A 12,255-nucleotide genomic window follows, 5' to 3' on the forward strand; every position below is an offset into this window, starting at 1 on the left:
TCATGGACAGATGCATCTTTGACAGGTTCATTGCTGAAGACAGGGTCAAGTAGGTTTTTCTCTCTTCAGCTTACTGCAAGTCCTGGAAGCTATGTCCTTTAGGAGTAAGCTAGTTGACAGGATAGTGGTGCTACCAAGCCACTCTTGATGGTGGACATTGGTGGAAAACCATCACCTGCAGGTTCCCCTCCAAGCCATATGTCACCCTTATTTGGAACTATATCATCGCTCTTCCACAAGTATATTTGCGCACTGAGTTTTTTGTTTTAGATAGGACCCACCTCCCTTCAGTGGCTGAGTACTCGGCCATCATTATTTTGGATCATGCCCCACGCCCTATTGATTTGTCACGAGAGTCTGGTCCCACCCAACTTCCACCCTGGAGATTAGACACAACATTGTCAGCAGATAAACTTTGGAAGCGCATGTCCACTGCCATAGAGGACTATATAAAATTTAACCCCGACCCTCACTCAAGCCTCTATTTCCCTGCTTCTTAAGAGGGGCAAAAACCTGACAGAGTGTGGTTCATAGTGTCTTATTTAGCTTTTGAATGAAGATGTCAAGCTACTCGCCAAGGTATTGGCGCTTCAGCTGGAACCTTGCTCCCAAATATAATCTTGGAGGATCAAACAGGCTTCGTGTAGAGCCATCAATTGTCAGCAAATATTCATTGCCTGTTAAATGCTGTCCGTTTCCCCTCCTCAGTGCCCAACCCTGAGGTGGTAGTATCTCTTAATGCTGAAAAGGCATTTGATAGAGTGGAATAGGAGTATTTATTTGAGATTCTTGAAATGGCCACAAATTTATATCTTGGATTCATCTGTTATATGAGGCCTCACTTCAATAGGGGCACAAGGCAAGGCTGTCCACTGTTCCCACTCCTGTTTGCTCTGACAATAGAGCCGCTCACTATAGTGCTGAGGTAAGTGGAGGGACATTAGTCGGGAGGGGTGGAGTTTAGAGTGTCCCTATATGCGGGTGACCTATTACTTTATAATGATGATACCGCCCCTTCCATAGACGACATAATGAAGTTGCTTAACACCTTTGGCTCCTTCTCTGGGTACAAATTAAAATTAGGCAAGCGTGAATGTTTCCCAGTTAACCTGGGAGGCAAAACCAACTGGGGATGTAACCTCTTCGCCTCACTAAGACAAATGTCCACTATCTGGGGTCCGGGTGGCCCACAACTGGGCCTCACTTCATAAGTTAAATTACGGCAGTCTGGTTAACAGTATCAAAGCAGATTTGCAGAGGTGGAACAACCTCCCCCTATCCTTGGGGGGTACGGTTCAAACTATCATAATGTGCTCACAAGGTTTTTCTTTTTCTTTCAGTGTGTCCCCGTTTTCCATTTCCATTTCCCAGGTCCATTTGGGGACAAATGTAAGCTCGTTCCTGCACTATATCTACTTTTCTTGCAATGATTATTGCAGCGCAGCCCTTTTCCCAGTTAGATTTTCCTCAAATCCACAGGTGGTCTCCTCCGTTAGAATTCGGCAACAGTTTAGACAGCATTTCAAACTCCCTTCCCTGTCTTCACTTGCTCCTATTTGCAATAATCACCTTCTCCTACCTGTTGGTTTGCATTCGACATTTAAATCTTGGGAGGGGAAGAGTCTGATGCGGTTTGGGCCTGATCGTGGAGGGGAGGTTTGTCAGTTTTAGGAAGTTCGCTGAGAAATCCCAGCTGCTCAATTCCAATCTTTTTAGCTATTTCCAAGTTTCCAATTTTTCACGTAAAGCTTTTCCTTCCTTTCCTTTGGGGTCACCCTCTTCCCTGATGAAGAAAATTCCTTCTCTGGCTAGGCCTGGGAGAGAGTGCGGGGTCTATTTCAGACTTATATGGTCATATCTGTTGCACGTTTTACTATGGGCGTAAAACGCGTTTATTGGGGTGTATTAACTTCCAAGTGCTTAACACCGCTAGGCTCTGTTGTATGTATTTATTCAGCTTTAGGAGTCGCCAGTTGCCGTATAGACAACGTCACTAGTATTCCAAGGTCAAGTTCAAAGTAATAAAGACGATACACCGATTAGTAAGGTCCAAACGATAATATTTATTATGCAGTAATAATAAATATTCATGCACACACTAAGAGACTAAGCTATGACTAAACTAAAGTAATCAGAATACTTATCTAACAGGAACAGGCAAGGTCAGGGAGCGAGGCCTTCGTCCTGGTCTTGGGGCTGCAACCTTCAGCAAGCGTTCTGGTCACTGGGGGTTCTAGCGGGCTTAGTTCGCGTAGCGAGCGTCGTACTGGCACTTACGGTTCGGCGGCTGGTGCTCAACGGCTGGAGTCAGTGGATCTTCAAAGTCTTGGTCAGAGCCGGAGCACGGAAAAAACAGACCGGACAACACGAGGTCCCTATCTTTTATAGGGGTTCCATTGTCCTTCCCTCTTCTCGGGCGGGCTCTACCTATTGGATCAATTTCTTATCGATACTGGATTAATTCCCCAATGCGAGGGGGTCTCCGTGATGGAGGGGGCGTTTCTTATGTCCTTTTGTTTGGAGGTTTCTGGTGCCTCGATGTCTGGGCCTTGATTAGAATGTGTCCATTCAGAACCAAATGTATCTATTGTGTGGGTGTTCAAGTCTGATGGCCTCATTAGCATGCAAAGCGTTTTGCCATTTGCACCTAGCTAAGGTCTTCTCACCTGAGCCCAAACTGGTTTCTGCTGCTGCAGAATGCAAACTGCTCTTTGCAGACTGCTGTTCTGGCTAAACTGTCTGTTTCCCAGCAGTCTTAGCGGTTGACCTATTTTGTAGCTCAGCATCCATTTTAGGTGGCTACATTCCCTCCTTGTGATCCTCACAATCAAAATATTGTGAAGGATCACAATGTACGTCGCCTTGAGTGCATCTGGGTTGCCTTCTTTGTGTCCCCTGACCTCTTGCCAGTTCCTGGGCTACTCTATCTTAAACTATGGGAAGAAAAAAATTTTACCTAACATTCTACTTGGCGCTATGTCAAAGGGGACATGCATTACCGTAAACTGGGAACCTCTACCTATCACAATTATCCCTAACTTTACTTAAACATTTCCTCACACTCTAAAACCTTAACCATTCACACCACAACATCACATTTCCTAACTCGGCAGTCGAGTATAGGACAATACAATACAGGGTCGAATTTTTATTCATTCTTTACACAGTGCTTTATTCATCATGGGGCAGAGGGGATTGATGAAATCGGAAAATCGGAGATCGAACTCCATAGACGGAAGGGCAAGAACGGGAGGCTCTCCTCTTCCACTTCCTCAACCTGAGGGTCTGTACAAGGATAACGAGGATCGCAATCACCAGTAGTGATTCGATTACGTATGACATGGAGTACCATGTCATAAATTTAGTGCACCAGGTCTGAACCTCACTGATCAGAGCTGAGCACTGGGGAGTGGTTGTAAGGGAAACATTTACGGTGGGGGTTGTGGGGGAAACGTGTCTTGTTTCCACACAAACAAATACAACAGTCAACAACAGTAGGTGAGCTTCCATCATCTTTATCTTGGTATTCTTCTTTCTTCCTCCTGTATGGACAATCCTTGCTTCGATCCCTGTCTCGACCTTCGAAAGCTATGGGATCAAGCACAGTATCTGTCAATACACAGTTTAAGATCTTTACTTGTTATTGCATCTGTCTTTTATATTCCGATTGACCCTTTAAAAATGACTGGCCAAGTCACACCCTGTGACTCCCCTCATTTTTTTTCTTTATCAAAAGCGAATTTGAAGACCAGAATACACCTAACAATCCTTCTCCTGCGAGCCGTCTCGCAGGCTTTGCTCATTTACCATCCGAATGTTCCTGGATGTAAATAGCATGTGGGATGGCGGCCGAAGGGCTGCCTAACGAAAAATGAAAACAAAATTTTGAAAGAAACGTCCGAATGAGTTGCGTATGGGCCGCTACGGGTACGAGTTGGATGGGATCCCCGGGTAGGGCGTGCTGTGCCATACCCGAGCTTGGCTGACCAAAGTGGGTTCTCAGACAGGGCGGGTCCTCAGTGCCGTTTGTCCACTGCCTGAGTAACCTGGATTAAAACGGGTACGAATGTGGTTACCGTGACTTGCAGCCTCTATTCGCCGAATAGAGGGGCACCTAAAAACAAGGGAGCCAAGATGCTCCGTTCTGAAAACAAGGAACAAGTCGTGAACCATGTCGGTTCACCAGAGGATACAACTGAAGTTCTCAGAAGTTTCGGCAGACAAACTATTGGGTGTGTTGGAACCGAAGTTCTCAAAGGTATCTGCGGACAAGCTAACGTGTATGTGAGGTGGTCACAATCTTTTCAGCTGAAAAGAAGATGTCCATCCTCCAACTGAAACATTTACATTCCTGAAACAAAACAAACATAAAACGAAGACAAACATACGTGTAGGTTCCATCAGAAAGGACATCGTTTCCCTCAAACGATTCCTATTTTACATCATCTGGACACCTCACTTTTCCTCTGCCTCTGTGAACAGGGTCACAAAGGGGTTGCCGTGTCGGGATTCAGACACCGTGTCGTCCTGCTCTCCCGGATCCCACACCCTTGTGTGGATCAGGCATGCTATTTTCGAATTGTGTGACCGGGGGTCACTCTCGTCATTGCGGACAAGTCTGTATGAATTGTCCCTGTGCCATAGTGTTGTGTCAAGTGTGTTGTCGGGGTAGTCGGGGTCGGGTGGTGGTTCTGGGTTTTTAAGGTAAGTGACTTCCATGGGGTCACTGGAGTCGGGGTCGTAGTTGGTGCAGTGTGGGCTGTATGGCTGTGTGCTGTCGCTGTCCTCAGAGTCAGTGTCTGTCCTGCTGTCTCTGCTGTGGCAGCTTGTGGGCGTGTCAGGGCGTGGTCTGTTGTGGTCTGGGGGCGGAGTCGTGGGCGAGTCCGTTGATGAACTGGTCTGTGAGGGGGATGGTGGAAAAGTGTCTCTAGTGGGCGGGGTGAAGTGTTCTGCTGCATCTAGCAGGACATGGTGAGCATGGTTAGACTGTGTCCCATATGCTTTAAGCTGGTTAATATGGAACCACGCGGTCTTCCCATTAGGATATTTTATCCTGTAAACTGAGGGGCTAATTTTATCCGAAATTGAGTAGGGACCGGAATATTTTGGAGCCAAAAAACTGCTGGGGTTGTAAACAGATAACATTACCTGTTGCCCAACCTGGAATTCTGTGGGGTGTACGGTCTTATTAAAACAAGCGGTGCATTGTTGACGGCGTTTTCCAAGCTGAACTGCGGCTGCAATCTGTGCAGACCTCACAGTCTCAACCAAGTCTTTAACCGTCTTTTCGTGTGTGAGGGCTGTCACCTCGGGGCTGGTCATGTCCAGTCCTAAAAGGAATTCTGTCCCTTTCATAGGGCGTCCGGTCATGAGTGTGTGTGGTGTGTAGCCTGTGGAAGTGGAAACAGTGTTCCTTATGAACATGAGTGCAAATGGGAGCACTGAATCCCATGTGGAGTTATTCTCCTGAACCATTTTTCTAAGGGTAGTTTTTAGAGTCCGATTCATGCGCTCCACAATCCCGCTGGACTGTGGATGATACGCAATATGGAAATTTTGTTTTATCCCAAATATTGTCAGGACGTTCCTCATGACCCGTCCTGTAAAGTGAGATCCCTGGTCCGAATCGATACTTCGGGGTAAACCCCATCTCGTGAAGATGTGGTGGGTCAGGATCTTTGCAGCTGTCTTTGCTGTATTTGTTCGAGAGGGGAATGCCTCTACCCATTTGGTAAAGGTGTCGATGACCACCAGAACGTATTTATAGCCATTCCTGCAAGGGGGCAATGGTCCTATGAAATCGATCTGGAGGTTTGTCCAGGGGCCGTTTACTGGGCGAGTATGCCGAAGTTGTGCTTTCTTAGAATACCGCTCCGGGTTATTCTGTGCACAAATAAGGCAATTCTCTATGTAATGTGTGACATCAGTCCTGAGATTAGGCCACCAATAGAGTTGCCTGAGGTGCCTCGTTGTTGCATCAATTCCCTGATGCCCGTGGTTATCATGGAATAAAGCAATCATTGCATTCCTGTCCTGCTGCGGGACCACATAAAGTTGTTCCTTAATGATCACACCCTCATGTGTGGTCAGTGCGTGTTTAAATTTCTCGTACTCTGGCACAAAATTGCCTTTAAAAACCTCCCGGAGGTCCTTATCCTGTTTTTGTGCTGCTACAAGATCTTTAATATCCGTCTGTGAGATTTGGACTGCGCTCACAGGGGCGCTAGCTGGTGCGCTAGCTGGGGGGGTCCATAAGTGTCCTCGCCTGGAACCTGCCTTAGCCAGTGCGTCGGCCTTTACATTCCCAGGGGGTGATGACCTATGGTGACTTCTTACTTTTATTATTCCGAAGGACCTGTCCTTCGCTTTTTCTAAAATATGCTGGAGTAGAGGGGCTGATGGAAGGGGTTTCCCGTCTGCGGAGACAAAACCTCGTGTCCTCCACAGGGGCAGAAAATCGGTCAAATTGTTACAGACATATAAGCTGTCTGAATATATGTCTGCTGGGCTGGGGAAAGAATCGGGGTGGTCCACTATATACGCTATGGCTGCGAGCTCTGCTGCCTGCGCGCCTAAGTGACCTGGTAACTTAAGAGCTATCTCTTCGAGAGCGCGCCCCTGCGCGTCCTCTACATAGATGCCGCATCCTGTGATACGCTCACCATTTAAAACTGTGGAGGAACCGTCTACATAAATCCTCAGTGGTCCACACGTGTCTGTGGGTTGGGGACTTTGTTTTGGGTTCCCTATCTTCCTGGGGGGTGTTTTTGCTATGAAGGGTCCTGTGTTATGCAGGGGAGCTACAATTTCACAGTCATGGGGCTGTCCTGGGTATTGGAGGTTGTCTGCTAAATATGTGTGTGTGCGGGTCCGTTTTACTGTAATGTCCCGTCCTTGTAAAAGTAGTGTCCATCTAGCTGCCCTAATCTGGCTAACTGAACCGTCCTTCAGTCGACCGTCTAGGAGTAACTGTGTGGGTGTGTGTTCGGTCAGAATAGTAATGGGGTTGAGTCCGGTGATGTATGAGAAATACTGAACTGCCCAGAAGACAGCAAGGAGGTGCCTCTCACAGGCAGAGAATCCTTGTTCTACCGGGTCTAACAGTCGGGAGGCATAAGCCATTGGTCTTAGCTGCTCGTGCCGTTCCTGAAGCAACACGGCCGAGAGGGTCAGATCGGTGCTCGCTACCTCTATTGCGTAGGGTGAAAGTTGGTCTGGGACTAGCAGCGCGGGTGCTGCACGAAGGGCTCGTTTTAACTCCTCCACAGCGCCTGTATGCTGCGGAAGCCATTCCCAGGGGGCTCCTTTCTTAAGGAGGTCTGAGAGTGGGGCGGCTTTTGTCGCGAATCCGTCGATGTGGTTCCGACAATAGCCAACCAGTCCTAAAAACGACCGGAGGGCTGATACATTTTGGGGAAGGGGCAATTTGACAATCGAATCAATTCTTTTGAATTCGATCTCGCGTTTGCCGTGTGTGATGACTGTTCCCAAATACATCACTTTAGGTTCCAAAATCTGGGCCTTTCTTGGGTTAACTTTACATCCAATTGAAGTCAACAGTTCCAGGAGTTCGGCCAGAAGCGTAATGTGCTCTGCCTTTGTGTCTGTCTGCAGTAGTAGGTCGTCTACATACTGTACCAGACATTCGGGTCGGGAGAATTTCTCTAAACCACTTGCCAACTGTCGGTGGAAAATGGAGGGGGAATTGTGGAATCCTTGTGGAAGGCATGTCCACGTATACTGCTGCGATTTAAAAGTGAAGGCAAATTTGTACTGGCACGCTTTTGCCAATGGTATTGACCAGAATCCGTTACTGATGTCCAATACCGTGAAGTATTTGGAGTTGAGTCCCTGCTTGAGCATGGTCTCGGGACTAGTAGCTACCGTTGGGGCTACTGCGGGGGTGACTTTGTTGAGTTCCCGATAATCGATGGTCAGACGCCATGATCCATCGGGCTTCCTCACTGGCCAAATAGGGGCATTATTGGTCGAGGCTACCGTTCTGAGTACACCTTGCTCCAATAAGCTTCCTATCACCTTTTCTATTTCCACCTCTGCTTCCAGGGGAAATCTATACTGTTTCTGTGGTCGGGGGTCCTGTCCGGTAACGTGAACTGGTCCAGTCATTCTGCCACAGTCATGACGGTGACTTGCAAATGCTGTCCTGTGTTTGTTCAGTAGGGCTTTTATTTGTCTGTCGGTGTGGAGTGTAGTCAGGTCGAATGAGTACTCTCCCACTGCGCTAATCCGATTAGCGTAGTCTCCTACTGTGAGGGTGGCTGGTGCTCTGCCTGATCTAGCCATTCGCCAGACACACTGGTTCACTGGGTCGAACGACAAGCTGTGAGCGTTCATAAAATCTATCCCCAGGATGTGTTCTGCTGTCCGGGGAAGATTTACTAGAACTGCGGAGTGTTTGGTTGTGATGTTCCCTAGCTGGATCACTACGGGTGCTGTGATGTGTCCCTGCTGCGAGTGTCCGGTGAACCCGCTAAGTGTAATGGTGGAGGTGGTCGGCCACGTGTCTGCGTGTGCCGTGGTCGTAGAGTTAATGGTGGTGCGGGAGCCTCCTGTGTCCCACAGTAACTCTATGGGCTTCCCTTTTACTCTTGCTGTGACTACGGGTCTCCCTGATGAGTCCCATAGTGTGTCACAGACCCAAGTGGGGGAGCCCGAACACCGTCAGTTCGTCTCGTCCACATTGGTGGGTCCTGACTGTACTGCTACATTGTGGATGGGTTTTGCCTTACTGCGGTTCAGAGTGCCTGTCTGCTGGCCTCTCTGAGATCGCTGGGGTGCTTGGCATTCTTTTGCCCAATGCCCTAACTGTCCACAGTTATAGCATTCCTGGCCTTTCTGTTGTGGGCTGTTCTTCCCTTCATTTACCCATGCGGGTTTCTGATGCTCTCTCACTGCCTGAATATCTGCGGCAGCCTGAGCCTCTTCTGGGGATTGAACCTTACTTTTTGCCTGAATTGATTGCTCCCAAGCGCGGGACAACCTTTTCAGGACCCATTTCTCATTATGGGCCTCTTCTGAGGGGTCATAACTGTTGCAAGCGCTCTGTCCTGCCTCTGTTGCGTGTGAGATAATGGTGCGCGTCCATTTGACCATATTTTCCCGGTTCAAATGCGCCCTATTTAAGTCGCCGAAAACTGCATTGAAGTGAATCCACAGCCTTCCTGCGAATGCTGTGGGGTGTTCGGATCTTTTCTGCCGGCACTTATTCAGTCCTTCCACGGGGTCACCTCGATTATACCCGATGGCATCTAAAATGGAGGTGTGCATCTCTTCTAGGGTGCCTCCTGCAACGTTCTGTGGGTCGGGGAGGGCTGCTACTACTGACTGGTCTAAGCTCAGCACGGTGAGCTTAACCTGCTCTCTCTCATCCAGGCCGTACATGGTAGCCTGCTGTTTTACTTTAGCGAAGAACTGGTGGGGGTCTGCGGTGGGGAGGAACGGAGTGATCTTCTCACATGCGTCCCTGAGCTGGGTTACAGTTAAGGGGGTGGTGTAGGTTATATCTGGTGCGCCTTCTGTTATGGCTTTTCTCTGCGTGGTTACTGGGTTCATGGGTGCGGATATGATCTGATCTGTGGGGGGTGGGGGTGCCTGCCTTTTCTGTTGCGCTGGTGGCGCACATGTTCCCTGAACATATCGCTGTGCTGTTTCACTTAGTTCTTGCCAATCTGGGGCATTTTCTCCATCTAACTGGGTTCCAAAGGTGCTTTGGAACCCGTTTTGCACCGAAAGCAGCGATTGCAGCTCTGCAATCTGTTTCCTGCATTTCGCGTGATCCACAGTACTTTGCCTTTGCTCTGTGGTTGCAGCATGGAGTGCTCTCAAAGCTGCTTTGAGATCAGAGCATTGCCTCTGCAATGCCTCCACCTGCTTCTCTGATTCCTCTCTTATCAGAACGGCACGTTGCACGTCCTGATAAGCCTTTTCTTACTGGGTCTGGGAACTGCTGAGATGGGCTAGACAAGACTGATGTGCCCTCTTGGCATCATCCACCTCTCTACCTTTCTCCATCAACTTCCCTCTTAGATCCAGATTTTCCTTCTCAATGTCCCTGACATCGACCTTACTCATGCGGTTCCTTTCCTCTAATTCTGCCCGGAGCGTCCTGACGACCTCCTCTGTGCCTCGCAATTGTGCCAAACAGGACACAATCGCCATCGGCTTGCGTGCTTTACTGAGGTTCTTTTTGTGAATTTGAGAGAGGTTCTCCCACCAAGTATGTCCTATACTTCCGGGACCTGTCTCCTCATTCAAACAAAACTCTTTCCAAAGGGGCCATCCCTTTCCTTGTAAATATTTGCGGAGTTCCAGCTCCCACGTGGGACACTGGCCTACCCTGCTACTGTTGCTGGTCGCTGCGACCACAAACCTTTCTGGATCCATCAGACGTTCCATTGCCTGCATGGCCATTTTCTCTGACTCTCTTTTATTTAATTTGGAACAGGGGGTTGCTGGGGTTATGTTTCAAGAAACGGGTACGGCTTACGCTATGTTCCGTTCAAAAACTGCCGAAAGTTTGTCGCAACAAAATGCTTTCAGTTTTACCTTACAGCCCTGTTAGTACGCATGCACTAAACACACTTCCGAATTACGCTTATTAGTTTGAACACCTTGAATACTCGTGATTTTCTTTACTTTCTTACTTTCTCTGTAATTTGGAGTTCCAATTCAAATTTCAGGGTCCTGGACGGTGTGGGGTTTCCACTTACAACCGTGTCCCGCCAGGGAGTCGCCACTAAATGTTGCACGTTTTACTATGGGCGTAAAACGCGTTTATTGGGGTGTATTAACTTCCAAGTGCTTAACACCGCTAGGCTCTGTTGTATGTATTTATTCAGCTTTAGGAGTCGCCAGTTGCCGTATAGACAACGTCACTAGTATTCCAAGGTCAAGTTCAAAGTAATAAAGACGATACACCGATTAGTAAGGTCCAAACGATAATATTTATTATGCAGTAATAATAAATATTCATGCACACACTAAGAGACTAAGCTATGACTAAACTAAAGTAATCAGAATACTTATCTAACAGGAACAGGCAAGGTCAGGGAGCGAGGCCTTCGTCCTGGTCTTGGGGCTGCAACCTTCAGCAAGCGTTCTGGTCACTGGGGGTTCTAGCGGGCTTAGTTCGCGTAGCGAGCGTCGTACTGGCACTTACGGTTCGGCGGCTGGTGCTCAACGGCTGGAGTCAGTGGATCTTCAAGTTCTTGGTCAGAGCCGGAGCACGGAAAAACAGACCGGACAACACGAGGTCCCTATCTTTTATAGGGGTTCCATTGTCCTTCCCTCTTCTCGGGCGGGCTCTACCTATTGGATCAATTTCTTATCGATACTGGATTAATTCCCCAATGCGAGGGGGTCTCCGTGATGGAGGGGGCGTTTCTTATGTCCTTTTGTTTGGAGGTTTCTGGTGCCTCGATGTCTGGGCCTTGATTAGAATGTGTCCATTCAGAACCAAATGTATCTATTGTGTGGGTGTTCAAGTCTGATGGCCTCATTAGCATGCAAAGCGTTTTGCCATTTGCACCTAGCTAAGGTCTTCTCACCTGAGCCCAAACTGGTTTCTGCTGCTGCAGAATGCAAACTGCTCTTTGCAGACTGCTGTTCTGGATAAACTGTCTGTTTCCCAGCAGTCTTAGCGGTTGACCTATTTTGTAGCTCAGCATCCATTTTAGGTGGCTACATATCCTTTCCACGGATTCTGCTCATTTGAGTGGTGTGAGGATGAAATGGGAGGGTGAATTGGATCCCATTCTTCATGTGCTGGGCTGAGCTTGATTCAGTTTAAGGTATTGCTTAGGATGCACTTGATCAGGGCATGGATGAGCAGGTTTTTCCCTGATTTCGATGATAGATGTGAGTCCTGTTCTCTTGGGTCGGCAACCATACGCATATGTTCTGGTCCTGCCTATAATCTTCTGTGCTTCATTTTTAACACCATGTAGGAGATACTCCATGTAGGTTTGGCTCCGTGTCTGCTAGTGACCATATTTGGGGTGTCAGATTCGCCGGTGATACAAGTCTGAGGTGAAGGCGAATGTTGTCACCTTTGCCTCAATGATAGCTTGGTTGGAGGTCTCCCACTCCGCCTCTGCTTGGCTAATATCATTTCTATATTTGGAGAAGGTCAAGTTCACCATCAAGAGGTCAGTGGAGATGTTCTACCTAAGATGGCAACCATTCATTTCCTTTTTTGAGGAGTTAGTCACCAATCAGTTGTTAGGGTGTGGTGAA

The sequence above is a fragment of the Scyliorhinus canicula genome, chromosome 5, assembly GCF_902713615.1.
Source record: "Scyliorhinus canicula chromosome 5, sScyCan1.1, whole genome shotgun sequence".
Taxonomy (NCBI): Eukaryota; Metazoa; Chordata; class Chondrichthyes; order Carcharhiniformes; family Scyliorhinidae; genus Scyliorhinus; species Scyliorhinus canicula.